Below are 9,257 nucleotides of genomic sequence, written 5' to 3'. Positions count from 1 at the left end.
TACCTGCGCCTGTACCTTCTATAGTAACTGGGCGTAATCCTATCTGTTCTACCTGCGCCTGTACCTTCTATAGTAACTGGGTGTAATCCTATCTGTTCTACCTGCGCCTGTACCTTCTGTAGGCACTGGGCGTAATTCTATCTGTTCTACCTGCACCTGTACCTTCTGTAGGCACTGGGTGTAATCCTATCTGTTCTACCTGCGCCTGTACCTTCTGTAGGCACTGGGTGTAATCCTATCTGTTCTACCTGCGCCTGTACCTTCTATAGGCACTGGGCATAATTCTATCTGTTCTACCTGCGCCTGTACCTTCTATAGTAACTGGGCGTAATCCTATCTGTTCTACCTGCGCCTGTACCTTCTATAGTAACTGGGCGTAATCCTATCTGTTCTACCTGCGCCTGTACCTTCTATAGTAACTGGGCGTAATCCTATCTGTTCTACCTGCGCCTTAACCTTCTGTAGGTACTGGGCGTAATTCTATCTGTTCTACCTGCGCCTGTACCTTCTGTAGGCACTGGGCGTAATTCTATCTGTTCTACCTGCGCCTGTACCTTCTACAGTAACTGGGCGTAATCCTATCGGTTCTACCTGCGCCTGTACCTTCTATAGTAACTGGGCGTAATCCTATCTGTTCTACCTGCGCCTGTACCTTCTATAGTAACTGGGCGTAATCCTATCGGTTCTACCTGCGCCTGTACCTTCTATAGTAACTGGGCGTAATCCTATCTGTTCTACCTGCGCCTGTACCTTCTATAGTAACTGGGCGTAATCCTATCTGTTCTACCTGCGCCTGTACCTTCTATAGTAACTTGGTGTAATCCTGTCTGTTCTACCTGCGCCTGTACCTTCTATAGTAACTGGGAGTAATCCTATCTGTTCTACCTGCGCCTGTACCTTCTATAGTAACTGGGAGTAATCCTATCTGTTCTACCTGCGCCTGTACCTTCTATAGGCACTGGGTGTAATCCTATCTGTTCTACCTGCGCCTGTACCTTCTATAGGCACTGGGCGTAATTCTATCTGTTCTACCTGCGCCTGTACCTTCTATAGTAACTGGGCGTTATCCTATCTGTTCTACCTGCGCCTGTACCTTCTATAGGCACTGGGCGTAATTCTGTCTGTTCTATCTGCGCCTGTACCTTCTGTAGGCACTGGGCGTAATTCTGTCTGTTCTACCTGCGCCTGTACCTTCTATAGTAACTGGGCGTAATCCTATCTGTTCTACCTGCGCCTGTACCTTCTATAGGCACTGGGTATAATCCTGTCTGTTCTACCTGCGCCTGTACCTTCTGTAGGCACTGGGCGTAATCCTATCTGTTCTACCTGCGCCTGTACCTTCTATAGGCACTGGGCGTAATCCTATCTGTTCTACCTGCGCCTGTACCTTCTATAGTAACTGGGTGTAATCCTATCTGTTCTACCTGCGCCTGTACCTTCTATAGGCACTGGGCGTAATTCTATCTGTTCTACCTGCACCTGTACCTTCTGTAGGCACTGGGTGTAATCCTATCTGTTCTACCTGCGCCTGTACCTTCTGTAGGCACTGGGTGTAATCCTATCTGTTCTACCTGCGCCTGTACCTTCTATAGGCACTGGGCATAATTCTATCTGTTCTACCTGCGCCTGTACCTTCTATAGTAACTGGGCGTAATCCTATCTGTTCTACCTGCGCCTGTACCTTCTATAGTAACTGGGCGTAATCCTATCTGTTCTACCTGCGCCTGTACCTTCTATAGTAACTGGGCGTAATCCTATCTGTTCTACCTGCGCCTTAACCTTCTGTAGGTACTGGGCGTAATTCTATCTGTTCTACCTGCGCCTGTACCTTCTGTAGGCACTGGGCGTAATTCTATCTGTTCTACCTGCGCCTGTACCTTCTATAGTAACTGGGCGTAATCCTATCGGTTCTACCTGCGCCTGTACCTTCTATAGTAACTGGGCGTAATCCTATCTGTTCTACCTGCGCCTGTACCTTCTATAGTAACTGGGCGTAATCCTATCTGTTCTACCTGCGCCTGTACCTTCTATAGTAACTTGGTGTAATCCTGTCTGTTCTACCTGCGCCTGTACCTTCTATAGTAACTGGGTGTAATCCTGTCTGTTCTACCTGCGCCTGTACCTTCTATAGTAACTGGGAGTAATCCTATCTGTTCTACCTGCGCCTGTACCTTCTATAGTAACTGGGAGTAATCCTATCTGTTCTACCTGCGCCTGTACCTTCTATAGGCACTGGGTGTAATCCTATCTGTTCTACCTGCGCCTGTACCTTCTATAGGCACTGGGCGTAATTCTATCTGTTCTACCTGCGCCTGTACCTTCTATAGTAACTGGGCGTTATCCTATCTGTTCTACCTGCGCCTGTACCTTCTATAGGCACTGGGCGTAATTCTGTCTGTTCTATCTGCGCCTGTACCTTCTGTAGGCACTGGGCGTAATTCTGTCTGTTCTACCTGCGCCTGTACCTTCTATAGTAACTGGGCGTAATCCTATCTGTTCTACCTGCGCCTGTACCTTCTATAGGCACTGGGTATAATCCTGTCTGTTCTACCTGCGCCTGTACCTTCTGTAGGCACTGGGCGTAATCCTATCTGTTCTACCTGCGCCTGTACCTTCTATAGTAACTGGGTGTAATCCTATCTGTTCTACCTGCGCCTGTACCTTCTGTAGGCACTGGGCGTAATTCTATCTGTTCTACCTGCACCTGTACCTTCTGTAGGCACTGGGTGTAATCCTATCTGTTCTACCTGCGCCTGTACCTTCTGTAGGCACTGGGTGTAATCCTATCTGTTCTACCTGCGCCTGTACCTTCTATAGGCACTGGGCATAATTCTATCTGTTCTACCTGCGCCTGTACCTTCTATAGTAACTGGGCGTAATCCTATCTGTTCTACCTGCGCCTGTACCTTCTATAGTAACTGGGCGTAATCCTATCTGTTCTACCTGCGCCTGTACCTTCTATAGTAACTGGGCGTAATCCTATCTGTTCTACCTGCGCCTTAACCTTCTGTAGGTACTGGGCGTAATTCTATCTGTTCTACCTGCGCCTGTACCTTCTGTAGGCACTGGGCGTAATTCTATCTGTTCTACCTGCGCCTGTACCTTCTACAGTAACTGGGCGTAATCCTATCGGTTCTACCTGCGCCTGTACCTTCTATAGTAACTGGGCGTAATCCTATCTGTTCTACCTGCGCCTGTACCTTCTATAGTAACTGGGCGTAATCCTATCGGTTCTACCTGCGCCTGTACCTTCTATAGTAACTGGGCGTAATCCTATCTGTTCTACCTGCGCCTGTACCTTCTATAGTAACTGGGCGTAATCCTATCGGTTCTACCTGCTCCTGTACCTTCTATAGGCACTGGGCGTAATTCTGTCTGTTCTACCTGCGCCTGTACCTTCTATAGTAACTGGGCGTTATCCTATCTGTTCTACCTGCGCCTGTACCTTCTATAGGCACTGGGCGTAATTCTGTCTGTTCTACCTGCGCCTGTACCTTCTATAGTAACTGGGCGTAATCCTATCTGTTCTACCTGCGCCTGTACCTTCTATAGGCACTGGGTATAATCCTGTCTGTTCTACCTGCGCCTGTACCTTCTATAGTAACTGGGTGTAATCCTATCTGTTCTACCTGCGCCTGTACCTTCTATAGGCACTGGGCGTAATCCTATCGGTTCTACCTGCGCCTGTACCTTCTATAGGCACTTTGTGTAATCCTGTCTGTTCTACCTGCGCCTGTACCTTCTATAGTAACTGGGTGTAATCCTATCTGTTCTACCTGCGCCTGTACCTTCTGTAGGCACTGGGCGTAATCCTATCTGTTCTACCTGCGCCTGTACCTTCTATAGGCACTGGGCGTAATCCTATCTGTTCTACCTGCGCCTGTACCTTCTATAGGCACTGGGCGTAATTCTATCTGTTCTACCTGCACCTGTACCTTCTATAGGCACTGGGTGTAATCCTATCTGTTCTACCTGCGCCTGTACCTTCTATAGGCACTGGGCGTAATTCTATCTGTTCTACCTGCGCCTGTACCTTCTATAGGCACTGGGTGTAATCCTAGCTGTTCTACCTGCGCCTGTACCTTCTATAGTAACTGGGCGTAATCCTATCTGTTCTACCTGCGCCTGTACCTTCTATAGTAACTGGGCGTAATCCTATCTGTTCTACCTGCGCCTGTACCTTCTATAGTAACTGGGCGTAATCCTATCTGTTCTACCTGCGCCTGTACCTTCTATAGTAACTGGGCGTAATCCTATCTGTTCTACCTGCGCCTGTACCTTCTATAGGCACTGGGCGTAATCCTATCTGTTCTACCTGCTCCTGTACCTTCTATAGTAACTGGGCGTAATCCTATCTGTTCTACCTGCGCCTGTACCTTCTATAGGCACTGGGTGTAATCCTATCTGTTCTACCTGCGCCTGTACCTTCTATAGGCACTGGGCGTAATTCTATCTGTTCTGCCTGCGCCTGTACCTTCTATAGTAACTGGGCGTTATCCTATCTGTTCTACCTGCGCCTGTACCTTCTATAGGCACTGGGCGTAATTCTGTCTGTTCTACCTGCGCCTGTACCTTCTGTAGGCACTGGGCGTAATTCTGTCTGTTCTACCTGCGCCTGTACCTTCTATAGTAACTGGGCGTAATCCTATCTGTTCTACCTGCGCCTGTACCTTTTATAGGCACTGGGTATAATCCTATCTGTTCTACCTGCGCCTGTACCTTCTGTAGGCACTGGGCGTAATCCTATCTGTTCTACCTGCGCCTGTACCTTCTATAGGCACTGGGCGTAATCCTATCTGTTCTACCTGCGCCTGTACCTTCTATAGTAACTGGGTGTAATCCTATCTGTTCTACCTGCACCTGTACCTTCTATAGGCACTGGGCGTAATTCTATCTGTTCTACCTGCGCCTGTACCTTCTATAGGCACTGGGTGTAATCCTATCTGTTCTACCTGCGCCTGTACCTTCTATAGGCACTGGGCATAATTCTATCTGTTCTACCTGCGCCTGTACCTTCTATAGTAACTGGGCGTAATCCTATCTGTTCTACCTGCGCCTGTACCTTCTATAGTAACTGGGCGTAATCCTATCTGTTCTACCTGCGCCTGTACCTTCTATAGTAACTGGGCGTAATCCTTTCTGTTCTACCTGCGCCTGTACCTTCTATAGGCACTGGGTGTAATCCTATCTGTTCTACCTGCGCCTGTACCTTCTGTAGGCACTGGGCGTAATTCTATCTGTTCTACCTGCTCCTGTACCTTCTATAGTAACTGGGCGTTATCCTATCTGTTCTACCTGCGCCTGTACCTTCTATAGTAACTGGGCGTTATCCTATCTGTTCTACCTGCTCCTGTACCTTCTATAGGCACTGGGCGTAATCCTATCTGTTCTACCTGCACCTGTACCTTCTGTAGGCACTGGGCGTAATTCTATCTGTTCTACCTGCGCCTGTACCTTCTATAGTAACTGGGCGTTATCCTATCTGTTCTACCTGCGCCTGTACCTTCTATAGGCACTGGGTGTAATCCTACCTGTACTACCTGCTCCTGTACCTTCTATAGGCACTGGGTGTAATCCTACCTGTACTACCTGCTCCTGTACCTTCTATAGGCACTGGGCGTAATTCGGTCTGTTCTACCTGCGCCTGTACCTTCTATAGACACTGGGCGTAATCCTATCTGTTCTACCTGCGCCTGTATCTTCTATAGTAACTGGGTGTAATCCTATCTGTTCTACCGGCGCCTGTACCTTCTATAGTAACTGGGCGTAATCCTATCTGTTCTACCTGCGCCTGTACCTTCTATAGTAACTGGGTGTAATCCTATCTGTTCTACCTGCGCCTGTACCTTCTATAGTAACTGGGTGTAATCCTATCTCTTCTACCTGCGCCTGTACCTTCTATAGGCACTGGGCGTAATTCTGTCTGTTCTACCTGCGCCTGTACCTTCTATAGGCACTGGGCGTAATCCTATCTGTACTACCTGCGCCTGTACCTTCTATAGGCACTGGGCGTAATCCTATCTGTTCTACCTGCGCCTGTACCTTCTATAGGCACTGGGCGTAATTCTGTCTGTTCTACCTGCGCCTGTATCTTCTATAGTAACTGGGTGTAATCCTATCTGTTCTACCTGCGCCTGTACCTTCTATAGACACTGGGCGTAATCCTATCTGTTCTACCTGCGCCTGTATCTTCTATAGTAACTGGGCGTAATCCTATCTGTTCTACCTGCGCCTGTATCTTCTATAGTAACTGGGCGTAATCCTATCTGTTCTACCTGCGCCTGTACCTTCTATAGTAACTGGGCGTAATCCTATCTGTTCTACCTGCGCCTGTACCTTCTATAGGCACTGGGCGTAATTCTGTCTGTTCTACCTGCGCCTGTATCTTCTATAGGCACTGGGCGTAATCCTATCTGTTCTACCTGCGCCTGTACCTTCTATAGTCACTGGGCGTAATCCTATCTGTTCTACCTGCGCCTGTACCTTCTATAGTAACTGGGCGTAATCCTATCTGTTCTACCTGCGCCTGTACCTTCTATAGGCACTGGGCGTAATCCTATCTGTTCTACCTGCGCCTGATCCTTCTATAGGCACTGGGCGTAATCCTATCTGTTCTACCTGCGCCTGTACCTTCTATAGTCACTGGGCGTAATCCTATCTGTTCTACCTGCGCCTGTACCTTCTATAGTAACTGGGCGTAATCCTATCTGTTCTACCTGCGCCTGTACCTTCTATAGGCACTGGGCGTAATCCTATCTGTTCTACCTGCGCCTGATCCTTCTATAGGCACTGGGCGTAATCCTATCTGTTCTACCTGCGCCTGTACCTTCTATAGGCACTGGGCGTAATCCTATCTGTTCTACCTGCGCCTGTACCTTCTATAGTCACTGGGCGTAATCCTATCTGTTCTACCTGCGCCTGTACCTTCTATAGTAACTGGGCGTAATCCTATCTGTTCTACCAGCCTGTGCAGCCATCCTAAGGATGCTCCGGACACAAGGACACAACTAGCCTTGGAGAACCACAAGTACCAGCATGCGTTGGAAAAACGGGCCCGCAGGGACCTGTAGTAGTACTACTACAAAAAAAAAAAAAACAGAACACACACACCGTGACAGTAAAACTTTATTACATACATGCACACCTAAAAAGGGGAAGGAGAAAAGAAGACTCTTTTGTGGGCGCACTCTTGTTATTCTTGAAGTCTCAGATGAAACAATAGTTATTATAAAAATATAATTATATTAACAATATCAATAAAATAAATAGTAGTTTGATATACAAACAAAAAAAGAAAAAAAGAAAAGAGGAACAGGAACAAATAATATTGGCATGAATGCTTGATAAACGTTCCAAAACTGTCCGGGTTTCAAACACAGATTTGCCACAGCTGAACGCCTGAAAATATATAATCCTAACCTAATGCAAGTCGATAGGCTAAAGCTCCTCAATGATAATAATGACTAAGATTTCTTGCCACTTGTATTTGAGAAAGAAGATAGAAAAGACTGAATAGATGAGATGAATCTGCTGTCAGTGTTAGACGCTGAGCATGGTCGTCCAAATCTTCTACTGAACTGAGTATTCCTCAATAGTCTCCCACTTGAGTACTAACTCAGCCCAACACTGCTTAGCTTCCAAGATCGGAAGGATTCGGGCGTTGCCAGTGTGGTATGAAAGTAGAAAGAATATCCAATGTTGGTGGGCTCTGGAATCACTGATGAGAGTTCACGAAGATTGTAGTAAGAATAGAATAGATGATAGATGGGAGAAGAAAATAGGGGATCTGCTGCCAACGTTAGACAGGGACGGATATCCCTGAATCAATGGTGAGAGTCCTGAAAATAGGTAAATGTGGGAAAAAAACAGGAGAAATATAAAGAGAATAAATTTGAGCCAAATGGCTCTAATTAGCAACCTATAGTAAGTTCAGGCTGAACACTAGAAAATTAATCCAATGAGTGAAAAATTTCTTGCTGGTAATTAAACCTGAAATGGTTGTCAAAATATATGCTTTACATTTGAACAAAAGTAGATGTCCTATATCTTCCAACAAATGGAGAAGATGGTTAGAAAGTAGCTAATTTATAATCCAGTACTATAAAGAATAATGAAATGTAACTAATGAGAAAAACAAATTGTAGCTAAATATGTTCTCTGTAAAGATTGCAAAAAGAGTCTCTGGATGGCTAAAAATTCAAATTAAATGGACAAGCTATCAAAAAAGCATCATCTTGAGAGATAAAGGAACTTTGGTTATAATCAACCCGTACCATATGATGTTTAACAGTACAAAGATTATAAAAAGATCCTTTGAAAAAAGGGGGGGAAGAGAAGCTAATTGTCGTTCACCGGGCTTGGTCACTTCCACTAGTTTTGACAACCATTTCAGGTTTAATTACCAGCAAGAAATTTTTCACTCATTGGATTAATTTTCTAGTGTTCAGCCTGAACTTACTATAGGTTGCTAATTAGAGCCATTTGGCTCAAATTTATTCTCTTTATATTTCTCCTGTTTTTTTCCCACATTTACCTATTTTCAGGACTCTCACCATTGATTCAGGGATATCCGTCCCTGTCTAACGTTGGCAGCAGATCCCCTATTTTCTTCTCCAATCTATCATCTATTCTATTCTTACTACAATCTTCGTGAACTCTCATCAGTGATTCCAGAGCCCACCAACATTGGATATTCTTTCTACTTTCATACCACACTGGCAACGCCCGAATCCTTCCGATCTTGGAAGCTAAGCAGTGTTGGGCTGAGTTAGTACTCAAGTGGGAGACTATTGAGGAATACTCAGTTCAGTAGAAGATTTGGACGACCATGCTCAGCGTCTAACACTGACAGCAGATTCATCTCATCTATTCAGTCTTTTCTATCTTCTTTCTCAAATACAAGTGGCAAGAAATCTTAGTCATTATTATCATTGAGGAGCTTTAGCCTATCGACTTGCATTAGTTTAGGATTATATATTTTCAGGCGTTCAGCTGTGGCAAATCTGTGTTTGAAACCCGGACAGTTTTGGAACGTTTATCAAGCATTCATGCCAATATTATTTGTTCCTGTTCCTCTTTTCTTTTTTTCTTTTTTTGTTTGTATATCCAACTACTATTTATTTTATTGATATTGTTAATAAAATTATATTTTTATAATAACTATTGTTTCATCTGAGACTTCAAGAATAACAAGAGTGCGCCCACAAAATAGTCTTCTTTTCTCCTTCCCCTTTGCATGTTTCATTACTGACTCAAGG

General features: G+C 45.4%; 2 pseudogenes; one reads left to right on the top strand and one right to left on the bottom strand.

Annotated features, from left to right (window-relative positions):
- Positions 1-7,566: 7,566 nt before the first annotated feature.
- Positions 7,567-7,685, bottom strand: LOC134912574 (5S ribosomal RNA; annotated as a pseudogene).
- Positions 7,686-8,696: 1,011 nt separating this feature from the next.
- Positions 8,697-8,815, top strand: LOC134912573 (5S ribosomal RNA; annotated as a pseudogene).
- The last annotated feature ends 442 nt before the right edge of the window (positions 8,816-9,257 follow it).

The sequence above is a fragment of the Pseudophryne corroboree genome, chromosome 4 (assembly GCF_028390025.1).
Source record: "Pseudophryne corroboree isolate aPseCor3 chromosome 4, aPseCor3.hap2, whole genome shotgun sequence".
NCBI lineage: Eukaryota > Metazoa > Chordata > Amphibia > Anura > Myobatrachidae > Pseudophryne > Pseudophryne corroboree.
The sequence above is the reverse complement of the archived record's forward strand: the minus strand, read 5'-3'. Positions and strand labels throughout refer to the sequence as shown.